The following is a 17,468-nucleotide window of genomic DNA, read 5'->3' as shown; positions in this document are numbered from 1 at the left end:
ACTGTATTATAGTTCGATGCTTTGTAGGCAGAGCAGAGGTCTTACGCTGGGATGGAGAGGAAGGACAGGCTGTAGGCACACGTGAAGTTGATGCTGTACGGAGTCAGGCTTGTGGAGACGCCAGCGATCGGATTGATGGTCACGTTATTGGAAACAAATATTGTGCCGGAGTCATACTGCAGGTGAAATAAGAACTTCATCATTATACAGGGAAATTAGGCAGACATACAGTAGATAGATGAAGGAAACATTGTATAAACATGATATTCCCATTCTCCTTAATGTGATATCATTATAGACTAAGTCTTCTCCTAGAAACAGGAGACTCAGGTGGCAGAGTGACGCCCAGTGATGACATCATCAGACCGAACACCACACAGAAGACCACACTCCTGACACAGGAGACCACACTGTCTTCTCCTGGACACTCCACCAGTGACATGTGTGGCAGGTGTCACATTTCCTGGCCACTTCTGAACAACTACACGTCCATCTGGTGCTTCGTATGTAGTGCCGATAGTGGTGGACAAGATTCTTAGGTAACACATAAATACATTGATTTTTGGCAAAAAATACATTGAAATTATGTTTGACCAGACAATATCTGTCAATCACACGTGTCAGAGGAGCGGCAGCAGATCGATAGCCCATAACGATGTGTTATGCTGAACAGTACAAGTTTGCAAATCAATAGATTTTCAGTAAATTTCATGGTGATATCTATTGTAACCTGTGTGCTGTGTATGGAGGGATTTGATCGGATCCAGATCAGAGAGAGATTGATCTGTTTGCACAGATTGGTGCGATAAGCGAGTAGCGTAAGATCCCTACCGCTGCCAATCACACAGCACCATTACCAACATTTTACTTACAAGGAAATCTGCACAACCTCATCCCTCCCGTTATTCACTGCAGCGCAGGATGTGTGTCACAGCAATTCCCTCAATCTGTGCATGCGGGCTGCGTGGCTTCATATCAGGAGGAGTCGGGGAGTTTAAAGCTACATATTGATTAAAAATGATCTTTTCTAACTATCTAAATGATCTGAATGTAAATACGATCACTCACTGAAAATCACACCCTTAACCTCCTTAGCGGTATGCCTGACACTGTGTCGGGCATACCGCTCTGTGGCCCCAGGAGTCCCCCTTCATGAATGTTTAGTTCCAAATGACTGTAAATCCTATAGTTAGCACTAGGCTAGCTAGTACTAGTGTTGGGCACCCCTGGATCCCTCGCAATCCCCCCCCCCGATCCCCCTGTTAATACATTACGCAGCCTGGATCCAGCGATCAGACAGCCTCCATGCACAGCTCAGGTCTTCACTATGGGGAGGGTCGGGTTTGCGCATGATGTCCTGTGCGATCCTCCCTATAGAGAGGACCGGAGCTGTCCGGGGATGCTGCGCCGATCGCTGGATCCAGGCTGGGTAATGTATAAACGGGGGAGCGGCGGCGATCGGGGGGTGCCAGGCATTTGGGTTTTCAGCTGCGGGATCTCTCCGGGGGGGGGGGGGGGGGGGGCACAAAATGTGAAAACCTCCTGAGGGAACCTTAAAGGATACCACAACTGACATGTGACATGATGAGATAGACATGGGTATGTACAGTGCCTAGCACACAGATAACTATCCTGTGTTCCTTTTTTTCTTTCTCTGCCTGAAAGAGTTAAATATCAGGTATGTAAGTGGCTGACTCAGTCCTGACTCAGACAGGAAGTGACTACAGTGTGACCCTCACTGATAAGAATTTCACCCTTTTTTTTATCTCTTTCTTGCTCTCAGAAGCCATTTTCTTCTAGGAAAGTGTTTTATAGTTGGCATTTCTTATCAGTGAAGGTCACACTGTAGTCACTTCCTGTCTGAGTCAGGACTGAGTCAGCCACTTACATACCTGATATTTAACTCTTTCAGGCAGAGAAAGAAAAAAAGGAACACTGCATAGTTATTTGTGTGCTAGGCACTGTACATACACATGTCTATCTCATTATGCCACATGTCAGTTGTGGTATCCTTTAACTGAGAGTGTTATGGATATTTCCTTTTAAACAATACTAGTTGCCTGTCATCCTGCTGATCTCTATGACTGCAGTAGTGGCTGAATCACACACCTGAAACAAGCATGCAGCTAATCCAGTCTGACTTCAGTCAGAGCACCTGATCTGTATGCTTGTTCAGGGGCTTTGGCTAAAAGTATTAGGGGCTAGAGTAGTCCCGAACGGTCTGCCGGTGAACTTGGTCGTGCGAACCTCAGAGGTTCGCGTTCGACGTGAACCACAAATATTTTTCCCAAAAAAAGTTTGAGTTCGCATTTTTCCCATAGACTTTAATGGTGCCAACTTTAATGGTTAACCACCCTGGCGTTCTATTAAGATCGCCAGGGCAGCTGCATGAGGGTTTTTTTTAAATAAAAAAAAAAATATTTCATGCAGCCAACTGAAAGTTGGCTGCATGAAAGCCCACTAGATGGCGCTCCGGAGGCGTTCTTCTGATCGCCTCCGGCGCCCGGAATAAACAAGGAAGGCCGCAATGAGCGGCCTTCCTTGTTTTGCTTAGATCGTCGCCATAGCGACGAGCGGAGTGACGTCATGGACGTCAGCCGACGTCCTGACGTCTGCCGCCTCCGATCCAGCCCTTAGCGCTGGCCGGAACTATTTGTTCCGGCTGCGCAGGGCTCAGGCGGCTGGGGGGACCCTCTTTCGCCGCTGCTCGCGGCGGATCGCCGCAGAGCGGCGGCGATCGGGCAGCACACGCGGCTGGCAAAGTGCCGGCTGCGTGTGCTGCTCTTTATTTCATGTAAATCGGCCCAGCAGGGCCTGAGCGGCACCCTCTGGCGGTAATGGACGAGCTGAGCTCGTCCATACCGCTAAGGTGGTTAATAGCAAAGCCCTATTAGATGCTATAAACACCAAATTTATTTCATGGTGATATCTATGGTTATTCCTGCGTACGTGGAGGGGGTCAGTGACTACAAGAGGATTTTTTTCCAAAAAGACCTTATACTTTTTGAGAAAATACATTTTATAGATCTCTACTGAGTGTGGGAAATGTTCCAACGCCCGCCGACTGTAGCGGTTAATAGCACAGCCTCCTTAAATGCCAGAAACACCAAATTTGCATGGGAATGTTAATAAGAACAGTGGGAACAAAAGGAAAAAAAAATCAAAAAGACCGTATACTTTTTGAGAGAATCGATTTTAAAAGTTCAAAGGAAAAAACGTATACATTTGAATGCCGGTTAATCATGATCATGGGAAACAATTCCCGCTGACTTTAGCAGTTAATAGCAAAGGCCCCTTACATCCTAGCAACACCAAACTTGCAGGATAGGTTAAAAAGATAGTGGGAAACAATATTTAAAAAAAAATAAACTTTTTTTTTGTTATGTCCAGAGTGTGGGAAATTTCCCCAAAAAATTACGTGGGGTCCCCCATCCTGAGCTCTCTGTAACCCCTTGTCCCCTATGCAGGCTGGGATAGCCTTTAAGAAGAGGACCCCAGATGCCCACTCCCCTCCCCTTACCCATTTCCACAAAGGACTTTTTTTGTGCTTGTGTTTTCATTTCATTTAACCCTTTGTGGAAATAGGTAATGGGTATACTCATTTCTCCTGGGAGGGGGTGGGCATCTGGGGTCCCCTTCTTAAAGGGGACTCCCAGATGAAACCATGAACTCCCCCCTCCCATCGCCCCCACCTTCTCCTGGGGCACCGGAGGTGGGGAAGAGCCCCTTGTCCATGGATTGGACAAGGGCTCCGGGGGGGGGGGGATTTCCCACACTCTGGACATTACAAAAAAAAATTAAATATAAAAATAACTATAATTTTTATTTTTTTTAAATATTGTTCCCTGCTATCTTTTTAACATATCCTGCACATTTGGTGTTGCTAGGATGTAAGGGGCCTTTGCTATTAACTGCTAAAGTCGTAGGGAATTGTTTCCCACGATCTGTCTTTGAAGGCAATGTATACGTTTTTTCCTTTGAACTTTTAAAATCGATTTTCTCAAAAAGTATAAGGTCTTTTTGAAAAATGTTTTTCTTATTGTTCCCACTGTTCTTTTTAACATTCCCATGCAAATTTGGTGTTTCTGGCATTTAAGGGGGCTTTGTTATTAATCGTTAAAGTCGGCGGCGGTTGGAACATTTCCCACACTCGGTACGAGATCTTTAAAATTGATTTTCTCAAAAAGTATAAAGTCTTTTTGAAAAAAAAAAATCCACTTGTAGTCACTGACCCCTTCCAGGTGATAGTCCCCTTGAAACATCTTTCCCATCTCTTTTGTGGCCAGAAACAGTGTTTATAGTTTTGGAAGTTCGCCTGCCCATTGAAGTCCATTGCGGTTAACAAAGTTCATGTGAACCCAAACTTTTTGCGAAAGTTCGCGTTCGAGGTTCGCAAACCTAAAATCGGAGGTTCGAGACAACTCTATTAGAGACACAGGATCAGCAGGAGAGTCGGGCAACTGACATTATTTTAAAAAGAGTAATCCACATCCTTCTCTGTTTAGGTTCCCTTTAACGCAAGTCAGTGTACAATCTGCTAATGATTGGATGATTGTTCTCACACTGCAGATTGTAGGAAGCTGAAGGGTTCTGGTTGTGGTTATGAAACTTCTGTAAGGCCCATTCTCCACATTCATTTTTTCAGATGCGTTTCTTGAACTCCTCTGGATCTCCTGAATCACGGGCTTCCTTTTTGGCTCGCCAAAGCCAACATGGTGAATATGCAAGTCTCCTCGTAGCAACTAAAGTAGGATGTGACATCCGCCCTTTCATCCAGGCTGCCATTTGGGGGGGAGGGGTGAGGACCGAACAGTTGGTGCAGTCAAAGCATCATCTATTCACAGGCACTATAAATGGCTCGGGGAACACATGTTCCTGTTTGCTAATTGACGACGTTTAAGTCCCGCCGTGAACGCTGTGCTGGTCACTTCATTTAGTGGTGAGAGTAATGACCTAATTACTATTACGTGAAATTTCTTGTAATTCGTGAAATTACGATTACGGGTGTAATCGGAAATTCAGAATGTTGCAAAATTATGTGAAATTTTGTGTTTGCACAAAATTTCGTAATTACGATTGGTTTTCGTAACAGAAATAAATCGGAATTTCATGTTTAATGTGGCAATTCGGACGTTCTCAAATTTGTGTTCCAGTCCAGAGCCTTCTGATATATTTAAAGTGACAGCACCTTTGCATTATCAGATATTGCAAGGCCCAAAACCAAGTGTCTCAGCATGCATGACCACTAAGTGCACCTTGACAAAGAGCACCTGTCTTAGAAGTGGCTGCAGATAGAGCCTCCTGATACATTTAAAGCGACAGCACGTGCAGGGACCCTTGCATTATCAATAATTGCAATCAATGAGTGATTTTCCTGAGTTTAGTAATTACTTAAATTGACATTATTACTGAAATTATGTCAATTTTTGTAATTAAAATGACTGTTTCTATAGAAAACACAAAATTATGAAATTTTGTGTTAAACGCGGCAAAACACAAAATTGCGGGACGAAAATTCTGATTACAGAATTCCGAATTATGGTTTTGTATGGCAATTCCGAAGATATAAATTTGCATTTCAGCGGCAAAATTTGCATCTGTCGCTTTAGGGCAACGCAAAATTACGCAAATAAGGGATATACTATAGAGGCCCCAGTGACATGGTTATTGAACACACTTGAGGACTCAAATTCACTTACTCCAGCTGTCATCAGATTGTGAGAACCTACCCCTCTCATTCCAGAACTACCCATATAGTCCCACTTGCCACTTGCATGGTCACTACATGATATTTGTAACTGAAAAAATGGAATTTCTCTTACTGTGACAACGTTCCCACAATATCCAGGGACAGCCAGGAGTTGAATGGCTGTCACAGTAATGTTATTCTGAAAGTAATCATAAGTCCAAATGCAGTATGGTGAAGTGTCGCTGAGAAACATTGATTTCAGATCATAGTTGAGGTAGGTGAGGAGACATTCGCTGAAGGACACGGTCACTGTAAATTCACTGCAATCCAATGACGGCTTCAAGTCTGAGATCGCTGTAAGGAGAAAACACATTCTTCAGTCACATTCCACAAACACTCACATCTCTACCAGCAGTGAGGAGTAAAGGACGAGTCTGGCCAAAGCATGTCATATTGTTAAGATTGGACTGAAACAAATTCAGGTCCTCTGCCAAATATAAAATTCCTGTAAAACATTATTATTATTATGTAACTCTGTAAGATTTGCTGCAGTTCTGTACAGGGAATACTGAACAATGCCCACCACCCATTGTCCCTTAGAGAGACTTGCCATCTGATGTTCTAACCTCTTACAATGTTCAGTTGTAGTCATAGATGGTCTAATTTCCCTACAACAGTCTAAGTGTGTTGTTTAGGGCCGTGACTACATGAATGTGGTTTTCCTACAAGAGTCATAGCATACTTAAGCCACACCCCTGCCACACCCCTGATCACGCCCCCATTGCTATATTGCTATATTGGATTGGAGCAGCTATGGGTAAAGTGAGGACAAGCGATGGTGGATGACAGCATATTCCTTGTGCTCCTGACACAGCAAAAATATCCAGAGCCACCCTGCATATAAAATCATCCAACAACACTGTTGCCAAAAGACTGCTCCACAGCTGAGCCTGCCAACCATCTGGGAATGCTTTAAAGAAAATCCGGAGCCTGCTCTCCATCCACAGCATCCTGGTTTGGACACCAGAGCTAAGGAAGGCTGCATCTTCCTTCTTCCTGCTCACCCCAGCCCGACCAACCCAGCGATACACTGCGTCCATTTGAAAAAGGCGCCTGGAAAAAAGGGCACCTGGTGTAGCCCATATATGCCAAACTAGCTGATGGTCCGGCGTTGCCCCGGTATGTATTTGGCTGGTGTTGGCTCTGCCCACTTTTCTAACTCTAACACACAATTACTCAATTACCTACTTTTTGAGCTTTGCAGTATTTGGCATCAATAATTTGCATTGAAATGAAACAAATCTGATTGGCTGTTTGTGGCTCCACCCCCTTTCTGAATTTGAACCCCAGTCACCCAATGATCAAGTGTACCAGGTTTGAAGCTTGTGCCATTAACATCACAAGAATGGCAGCAATTGAGCAATAAATGGATTTGGATTGGCTTTCGTAGGCTCCACCCTCTTTTATGAATATTAATCCCAGTCACCCAGTGACCAACTGTGCAAAGTTTGAGAACCCTGCCATTAACAGTGTAAGAATGGCTGCAGTTTACATTTTCCAGTGAAATTTGTATTTGTCTTCGCCCACTGATGTCCCGACATTGCCCGGGTATGTATTTGGTTGGTGTTGGTTGCACCCACTTTTTCTAACCCTAACACACAATTACTCAATGACCAAGTTTGTGAGCTTTGTGGTCTTTGGCATCAATAATTTGCATTAAAATAAAAAAATCTGCTTGGCTGTTTGTGGCTCTCCCCCTTTTCTGAATTTGAACCACAGTCACCCAATGACTAACTTTACCAGGTTTGAGGCTTGTGCCATTAACAGTGTAAGAATGGCAACAATGAAATATTCCCCTTTAAAATCAATAGGTGAATTTTGATTGCCTTTTGTAGGTTCCACCCACTTTTATGAATATTAATCCCAGTTACCCAGTAACCAACTGTGCAAAGTTTGAAAACCCTGCCAATAACAGTATAAGAATGGCTGCAGTTTAAGTTTTCAGTGAAATTTGTCTCCACCCACTTTTTGGATATAGGAATAAAAAGTATCCTATATGTTATTCCAGGTAATGTACTATGTGTGTGCCAAATTTTGTTCAAATCCGTTCAGCCATTTTTGCGTGATCGAGTAACAAACATCCAAACATCTAAACATCCCAACTTTCCCATTTATAATATTAGTAGGATATCGGCTACAAAGGGCACCTGGTGTAGCCCATATGCCAAGATCAGCTACAGATGTCAACAACCTGAGCGGTAATTGACTTTTTCATGATTGCTAGCTCAGTAAAGGACCAGCCCTTAAAGCGTTGCTATCATGTAAATCTGGCATAGTGGGGTTTGAACCCTCTATAACCAGCCATCTTGTCTGCTGGTTGACTTATTTGCCTCAGACATAAGACTTTCAAACATTAACCCTCCTGGCGGTTTAAAAAAATCCGCCAGGGGGCAGCAAAATAGTGTTTTTTTTTAAAAAAAATTTTTTCATGTAACGAGACAAAGTCTCGCTACATGATAGCCGCTGCTCAGCGGCATCCCCCCAGCCCCTCGCGATCGAAAATCAGGAGATCCCGTTCAAAGAACGGGATCTCCTGGAGGGCTTCCCCCGTCACCATGGCAACGGGCGGGATGACGTCACCGACGTTATCGAGGTCGTGACGTCAAAGGGGACTCCCATCCACCCCACAGCGCTGCCTGGCACTGATTGGCCAGGCAGCGCACGGGGTCTGGGGGGGGGGGTCGGCCGCGGCGCAAGGAATAGCGGCGGATCGGCGGGTAGCGGCGGCGATCGGATGCTACACGCAGCTAGCAAAGTGCTAGCTGCGTGTAGCAAAAAAAAAATTATGCAAATCGGCCCAGCGGGGCCTGAGCGGTGCCTCAGCACGGGCTTACCGCCAGGGAGGTTAAACAATGTCATTCATGACGCATTTCTGATAATGTGTCCTTCTGCTAATTAGTTTGGAATGTGTCTGTCCTTTTGCAGAAATAAAATTGGTCATGTTGACCCAGTAAAAAGTCTTCAGCAATTTAAGGCTTATTGAAACATACAGGGCTTCTAATATACTTATTTAAATATAAAGCTTATTATATAATTATTCTTAAAACAATTAATCATATAAAATATAATTGCACATTAAAACTTAATAATTGTAAATCCTGTTCTAGAAATTTGTCTTTTAGAAATAAATACATTTACTATTTTCCACCGGCAGAGGTCATCATTGAATAATTTTTAAATAATTGGGAAAACCTCTTATTGTTTTATATAGATGATGAATTTTCCCAAAACATAGCATGTATTATCAGTGTTTAGCTAGCTGAGACCTCCTTCAAGCAAGAAGAACATATAAACAATCTTCTAGAACTAAAACAATCTTATGAAAATGTTTTACTGTGCCAAAGTATCACTGGCAGAATCCAGCTTTTAATGTATTTCAAAGTAATAGATTCTATTATATGTAATTATAGGTTTAACAATTATTATTAGAAGGACTGTATTGGTTATTAATATTTATATGTAATAACTGAGCAAATATATATATATATATATATATATATATATATATATATATATATATATATATATATATATATATATTACTATTATTATTATTATTTAGTATTTATATAGCGCCGACATATTACGCAGCGCTGTACAGTATATATATAGTCCTGTCACTAACTGTCCCTCAAAGGAGCTCACAATCTAATCCCTACTAATTCATATGTATATATATATATATATATATATATATATATATGCTGCAATAACGTGACTTTTAAAGAGGAGCTGTTAGGTATAAGGTCTCAGAGAAAAAAAACACATCTATCAGTAGCTAAATATTGGCTGTACTTACATTACATATGCATTTCACTGTCCACGTTTGGATTTCACAGAATCTTTATATAGTATTTGCAGATAATGATGCTCCTGAAAGCTCATGGCAGTTCCATGTTTGTCTGTCTCCTATGAAGCCAATTGTGATGTCATATCCTCCCTGCTTCCTGATGATTCCACTCACACAAAAGATCCGTAATGGAAAACACTACTGTGCAGTGAATATTAATTAGCCATGTGGCTAGGAACAATAGCGGACTCATGCAGTGTACTCTGCCTGGAGATTTTTCAGTGCTACGCTGTTGTAACATGAGCCTGTACTTTCTCACTAGCAGCCGAGCGGAGGACCCAAGCAGCCCCAGAATGCTTTGCAGTATGGTATGCGGCCTTTCGTCCTTTTGAGAGCTTGGGTCTAACAGCCTTGCAGTTCAGCACACATCAAAAGTAAGAGAGATTTTTAACTTCAGTATTGCCTTTTTGGCTTCCTTCTAAACTGTTTAACACGGGAGAATAGAGGTTTAAATTAGCTTTTGCAGCCTGACAGTTACTCTTTAAACTTCTTCTTTTCAATCTTCACACAGTACACTTATCTACAACCTTGACATTTGAAAGATGCTTTTAGCATGAAACAAAAATGTTTTAGCTTCTAAACTAAAATAATATAATAAGTTTCACAGCCTGGAATATGCTGAGATGTCCCAGACCAATATTTTAAAGAAGTACCCTAACTTTACAGTTTACAATGAAATTTTGCATAGAACATTAAACTTAAAACATACCCATATGACAGCTTTTCCTGCATAAATAAACCGCTAGAATTATGACACAAAGGGTGCCTGGTGTAGCCCACATATGCCAAATTCGGCTACAAAGGGCACATGGTGTAGCCCATATATTCCAAATATCGGCTACAAAGGGCGCCCGGTGTAGCCCATATATGCCAAATATCAGCTACAAAGGGCGCCCGGTGTAGCCCATATATGCCAAATATCGGCTACAAAGGGCGCCTGGTGTAGCCCATATATTCCAAATATCGGCTACAAAGGGCGCCCGGTGTAGCCCATATATGCCAAATATCAGCTACAAAGGGCGCCCGGTGTAGCCCATATATTCCAAATATCGGCTACAAAGGGCACATGTTTTAGCCCATATATGCCAAATATTGGCTACAAATGGCACCTGGTGTAGCCCATATATTCCAAATTCGGCTACAAAGGGCGCCTGGTGTAGCCCATATGCCAAATACAGCTACAAAGGGTGCCTGGAGTAGCCAAAAAAAGCTAGTTATAGTTTATAAAAAGGATGCTGTTATAGGCAAAATTTGTTGGGCTATAAAAGGGCTCTATAGCTGAGAAAAGTAATTAATAACTTCTCCCTACTTTCACACAGAACCCTCCCCTGATTGTGCCTAACCCTAAGACCCCCCTGGTGGTGGCTAACCCCCCTGGTGGTGCCTAACCCTAACCACCCCCCAGGTGGTGCCTAACCCTAACCCCCTGGTGGTGCCTAACCCTAACCCACCCTTGGTGGTGCCTAACCCTAACCCTCCTGGTGGTGCCTAACCCTAAGATCCCCTGGTGATTACTATGACCTAACTTCTCCCTACTCTCACTCAGAACCCTCCCCTGGTGGTGCCTAAACCTAACCCCCCTTGGTGGTGCCTAGCCCTAACCCCTCCTGGTGGTGCCTAACCCTAACCCCTCTCTGGTGGTGCCTAACCCTAAGACTCAATGGTGGTGCCCAACCCTAAGATCCCCTGGTGATTACTGTTAGAATGTAAGGCCGCAGTTATTTTAACTGAGTTTAGTTAAAAGACTTGATTTGCAGAGTCTCCCTTTAAGCAGCATTTCTATATGTAGGTAGAAAAAAAACAAAGTCTTGTAAAAGTAATACCTTTTAATGGCTAACTGATAAAGTTCAATAATGCAAGCTTTCTGGGATCTAGTCCCCTTCTTCAGGCATATTTCCAGATGTAAGCTGTAGTAAAACACTAATGCAGGGAAATAGCAAACATGAAGATGGCAGTTGTGCTGGTTGTTGTTTAGCAGTTAGATGTCAGGTGATCAGCAGGCTGGAGCCAATGAGCTTATGCAAGCTGCTGATCACCTGACATCTAATTGCTAAACAGCAACCAGTACAACTGCCATCTTCATGTTTACCATTTCCCTGCATCAGTGTTTTACTACAGCTTACATCTGGAAATATGCCTGAAGAAGGGGACTAGATCCCTGAATGCTTGCATTATTGAACTTTATCAGTTAGCCATTAAAAGGTATTACTTTTACAAGACTTTGTTTTTTTCTACCTAAATATATTGTATGGCTAACACGGTACAGAAACATTTTTACTACTAGCAGCATTTCTAGAAACACTGGAACATGGTTTTGGGTCTCACACAAAGCCAGCCAAGGTTAAAGAGCTTATCTAGGCCCGATGGGCAGACATTGAGGCAGCTTGGTTCTGTAAACATGAACTATTGTTATGAAAATATTCTCACAAGAACATTTTCATGGACTTCTTAGAACAAGGTCATAGTTTGTGCAGGCGCAGTAAAGACCGTGCCTGTCATTATATCACAAGGTTTGTACCAGCCAGTAGTAGGCGAGGTGTGATGTCACCTTTAACCCTTTAGTGATCAGTACTAAAGCAGGTGACGGGCCCAAGAGAGGCACTTCTGCTTCTTGTGACTGCTGGCTTCCACCCTTTACTTTTATTTATAATATGTCTTGTCATCTTATCTAACTGTATGCTGTATATAGGCCTAAGAGCAACGTAGCCTAGATGTAACATAGTAAGAGAAAACCTGGTTTCCATGGAAGGGAGCCAAGAGCTGTAACGCAAAGGACTTACTACAGAACAAACTGCTTCGCTAAGATGTAACCACATGTACTGTATATCTGCTTACTGAATAAACTCCTAAACTTTGAGGACGCCTAAGAAGTTCTATCTCCTATGCTGTTGCTGTGATGAGAGTCGAGTGAGTTTCAGCTCTAATGAGTTGCTGGTACTGGAACGAAGGTGTAGTGTTGTTGCCAATAGCAACCAACGTATAGTTTCTTACAATTACTATGACCTAACTTCTCCCTAATCTCACACAGAACCCTCCCCTGGTGGTGCCTAACCCTAACTCCCTCCCCTTGGTGGTGCCTAGCCCTAACCCCTTCCTGGTGGTGCCTAACCCTAACCCCTTCCTGGTGGTGCCTTATCATAAGACCCCCCTAGTGGTGCCTAACCCTAAGACCCCCACGCTTGTGATTCCTAATCCTAACCCCCGCTTGCACCCCCAAATCAAATATCTCAGTTATAAAAGGGTGCCCTTTTGAATAGAATCAAAAAAACCTTGTAGCCCAAAACTTTGTAGCCAAATAAAAAATATGGGCTACAAAGGGGCGCCCTTTTGTAGCAGAATAAAAAACCTTGTAGCTGAAAACCTTGTTGTCACGGGTCAGCCATGAGAAAACACAATTGCAATCATTTTTCTGCACCGATTGTTGTTAACAGGACAAACTGGTTCAAAAGGAGTTGCTTCAGGGACCAATGACACCGAGGTGGGAAAAGCTGTTGCTGGCTTCCTTTATGGACAGGATAAACCCAGCAGGAGATCAGACCTGCTGACTCCACTGGGGCAGAGGGAAAATAGATGCAATGTATGATTTTTGTGTGTTTATCGTACCCAGGACAGTTATGGGAGTTATATCATTTGATTCATGGTGTCTTGCTGAACACTTTGATACCAATATGGAGGGTCGGGAATAAGCCACAACAAATTTATTAAACTTCCCATGAACTGGTCATGCTACAGTAGCCAAATTTGATGTCATAGGAATTGTCACATTCGGAGGATTATGAATCTGTCATCGGCACAAATATGGCATTTATCGTTTTTGACTCGCAGTGTTCCACAACTTCCACCTAAAATCTCTCTCCAAGGATATGGACTGTGATATGTTGGTAAACTGGAGGGGGCAGGCTTTGTCCCACCCCAAAACTAGCTTCAATAAAACCAGGATGCATACAGGGAGGGGCTAGTTCTCCCATTTTCCATCTGACCAGAACCAGCCGGAGGACCATGGTGCTGGTTCTCTGTTCTTCCAATCTGGAACAAAGGACTTTAACTTGTTTCTCACAGCGGATATATTTCACCTGAAACTTAAGTATTTGTTTATTTTCTTCCCTTTTATTTTATACTGGGTTACATTTCCCTTTAATCGTTAATTTTAATGATTTTCTGTCTATATTAATTATTTATATTGCATTTATAATAAAAGACTTCTAAAAGTCACTTATTTCTCGGCTACACCTACTATTCAGCCACACAAAACGAATCCTAGCTTTCTGAGGAGTCACTACTACTGTCTGTATAGCCAGATAGATAAAACAGAGTGTGTTTTAACCTTTTTTATTCACAGGTATTAGAATCAGTGAGGTTAGGTCCTCTGCCCTTCTGCAGACGTGGGCAGTTTTTTACCCTGAAATAGTGTGCAATTTGTGTTACTGTAACTCGCAAGCCCCTTCTAGCCTGTCTGTGGCCAAATTCTAACTGTTTCAGCTCTTCTATTGCGTCCAAGAGGTTGGACAGTCTATGGGTTGAAACACCTTGGAAGGCATTGAGCGGTCCAGCCACCAGGGGGCCTGGGATATACTTGTAGCCGAATAAAAAATATGGGAGCGCCCTACTGTAGCCGAACGTATCCAAATAAAATATGGGCTACCAAGGGGCGCCCGCTTGTAGCTGATATGAATAGTCTGGCGTCCTTTTCACCACCTTGTAGCCGATATTTTCAGAAATAACATTGATGTCTATGGAGGCGTCCTTTTCAACTGATCCCCGATTCACTGTGTATCCAGTACTACAAGGAACCCCACAACCTCACATCCACTGGGCAAGGACAACATTTTAAAAAGAGCCTCCCGCCGCACAACCGTGCCAGACCTACTCTTCCGGTCGGCCCCAGCAACTAATCGAGGCTCAGGCCTCACTGGGCGGACTAGGCCTCAATTTCTGAAAACTGGCACTGAGGGAAAGCACACAAGCCCTATCCCTGCTAGACCCTCTCTCTCCCCAGCCAGCCGCTCTGCCACCATTTGCCACCAGCCTGAACCAGAGGACCATCTTCCTCCAACCACCATCCCTGCAGACCAGCCTGCTAAAAACTGGCCTCTCATCTGAAAACAAGGCTGCAAACATCCACAACATACACAGCTCTGCAGAAGGTTGGGAAATCCCTTAAAGGAAAACTGAAGTGAGAAGATTATGGAGGCTGCCATATTTATTTCCATTTAAACAATACTAGTTCCCTGGGAGTCCTGCTGATCTATTTTGCTGCAGTATTGTCTGAATCACACCAGAAACAGGAATGCAGCTAATCTTGTCAGATCTGTGAATAATGTCAGGAATATCTGATCTGCTGCATGCTTGTTCAGGGGCTATGGGTAAAAGTATTAGAGGCAGAGGATCAGCAGGACAGCCAGGCATTGTGTGTGGCTTAGAGAAAAAGGCTTAAAAGGAAACAAATATGGCAGCCTCCATCTCTCTCTTGCTTCAGTTGTTCTTTTGGTTTTCTACTGGACTCAAAGAAGTCTTATCTCTGTTCCACAGCACAGACCAGTTACATATATGCAGCCTTCTTCTATATGACTCTGAAACCTGCCAGAAAGGAATCTCATATGTAGCTGCATATTCACAGGAGCCAATAGGTGAATTCTACAGCTATATTTATCATCACGCTTTGTTGCTGTGTTGCTATCATCCACTTTGATGCTATCGCTATCATCCAAGACTATCATCACATTCCCTACGTGGCTACACATATCTATATTCAATAGCTTTGCAACCTGCAGGACGCACACTTTATCTCACACTGAGCTGATCCTCGCCTGATGTTAGTACGCTCCTTATAATGAGTGCCTTGTGCCCTTTATTATATAAAACCTTCCAGGTCCGCCTTTCTTGTCTTATTTCTTGATACGTGAGACAAAGAGCCTTATCCTCAACATAATCCTAGGAGAATAAACAACAGCCTGCAGCATCACAACTAAACATCTTCAAAGGACCACTAACAGAAAATCATAAAATGTAAGATTCTTCTAAACACATGCAAATAAGAAGTACGTTTCTTACAGAGTAAAATGAGATGTAAATTACTTTTCTCCTATGTTGCTGTCACTTACAGTAAGTAGTAGAAATCTGACAGAACCGATAGGCTTTGCACTAGCCCATCTATTCATGGGGGATTCTCAGGACTTTATTTTTAATAGCACTTAGTGAATGGCAGCTCCTCCAACTGGCAGAATAGTTTGCAGTGAGCAGGGAGGCTGGCCAGCATCATTGTATAAATCTTTTTCAGGGAATGTCTTTATAAAGAATAAAAGCCTTGCTGAGAATCTCCCATAAAGAGATGGATCAGTCCGAAAATCCAATTACCGCTATCGCTACCGATTCCGCTTTCCGGCAACAATTTCTGCTTTCCGATGCTGATTTTCGTGGTAATTTCCGCCGAATTAAATATTGATTTTCTCATAAACTACAAGGTCTTTTTGAAATATTGTTTTTCTTCTTGTTCCTATTTGTCTGCTTAACATACCCTGAACATTTGGTGTCTCTAGTAGTGTTGGGCGAACACCTAGATGTTCGGGTTCGCGAACGTTCGCTGAACATCGCAGCGATGTTCGGGTGTTCGCGCCGAACTCCGAACATAATGGAAGTCAATGGGGACCCGAACTTTCGTGCTTTGTAAAGCTTCCTTACATGCTACATACCCCAAATTAGCAGGGTATATGCACCTTGGGAGTGGGTACAAGAGGGAAAAAATATTTGAAAAAGAGCTTATAGTTTTTGAGAAAATTGATTGTAAATTTTCAAAGGAAAAACTGTCTTTTAAATGTGGAAAATGTCATGTTTCTTTGCACAGGTAACATGCTTTTTGTCGCCATGCAGTCATAAATGTAATACAGAGAAGAGGTTCCAGGAAAAGGGACCGGTAACACTAACCCAGCACCAGCAGCAGCACACGTGATGGAACAGGAGGAGGCGCAGGAGGAGAAGGCCACGCTTTGTGAGACACAACAACCCAGGCCTTGCATGAGGACAAGAAGCGTGCGGATAGCATGCTTTGTACCGCCATGCAGTCATAAATGTAATAAAGATAAGTGGTTCAATAAACAGGGACCACGCGGCAACGCTAACCCAGCAGCAGCAGACATGATGGAACAGGAGGAGGTGCAGGGGGAGAAGGCCACGCTTTGTGAGACACAACAACCCAGGCCTTGCATGAGGACAAGAAGCGTGCGGATAGCATGCTTTGTACCGCCATGCAGTCATAAATGTAATAAAGATAAGTGGTTCAATAAACAGGGACCACGCGGAAACGCTAACCCAGCAGCAGCAGACGTGATGGAACAGGAGGAGGCGCAGGAGGAGAAGGTCACGCTTTGTGAGACACAACAACCCAGGCCTTGCATGAGGACAAGAAGCGTGCGGATAGCATGCTTTGTACCGCCATGCAGTCATAAATGTAATAAAGATAAGAGGTTCCATAAACAGGGACCGGCAACGCTAACCCAGCAACAGCAGCAGCACATGTGATGGAACAGGAGCAGGCGCAGGAGGAGAAGGCCATGCTTTTTGAGACACAACAACCCAGGCCTTGCATGAGGACAAAAAGCGTGCGGATAGCATGCTTTGTACCGCCATGCAGTCATAAATGTAATAAAGATAAGTGGTTCAATAAACAGGGACCACGCGGCAACGCTAACCCAGCAGCAGCAGACGTGATGGAACAGAAGGAGGCGCAGGAGGAGAAGGCCATGCTTTTTGAGACACAACAACCCAGGCCTTGCATGAGGACAAAAAGCGTGCGGATATAGCAGCAATGCTTTTTGCCGCCATGTAGTCATAAATGTAATACAGATGAGAGGTTCAATAAACAGGGACCAGAAA

The 17,468-nt window shown here is 43.3% G+C and overlaps 1 long non-coding RNA gene across 1 annotated transcript; it reads right to left on the bottom strand.

The window, feature by feature from the left end:
* Positions 1–55: 55 nt before the first annotated feature.
* On the bottom strand, positions 56–11,504 carry LOC137562464 (uncharacterized). The gene is made up of 3 exons (XR_011030120.1): positions 11,423–11,504; positions 5,823–6,043; positions 56–176 (listed from the first exon to the last, which is right to left on the bottom strand). It is a non-coding gene; the product is annotated as an uncharacterized lncRNA (long non-coding RNA).
* Between the last annotated feature and the right edge of the window lie 5,964 nt (positions 11,505–17,468).

The sequence above is a fragment of the Hyperolius riggenbachi genome, chromosome 3, assembly GCF_040937935.1.
Source record: "Hyperolius riggenbachi isolate aHypRig1 chromosome 3, aHypRig1.pri, whole genome shotgun sequence".
NCBI classification, from domain to species: domain Eukaryota; kingdom Metazoa; phylum Chordata; class Amphibia; order Anura; family Hyperoliidae; genus Hyperolius; species Hyperolius riggenbachi.
The sequence above is the reverse complement of the archived record's forward strand: the minus strand, read 5'-3'. Positions and strand labels throughout refer to the sequence as shown.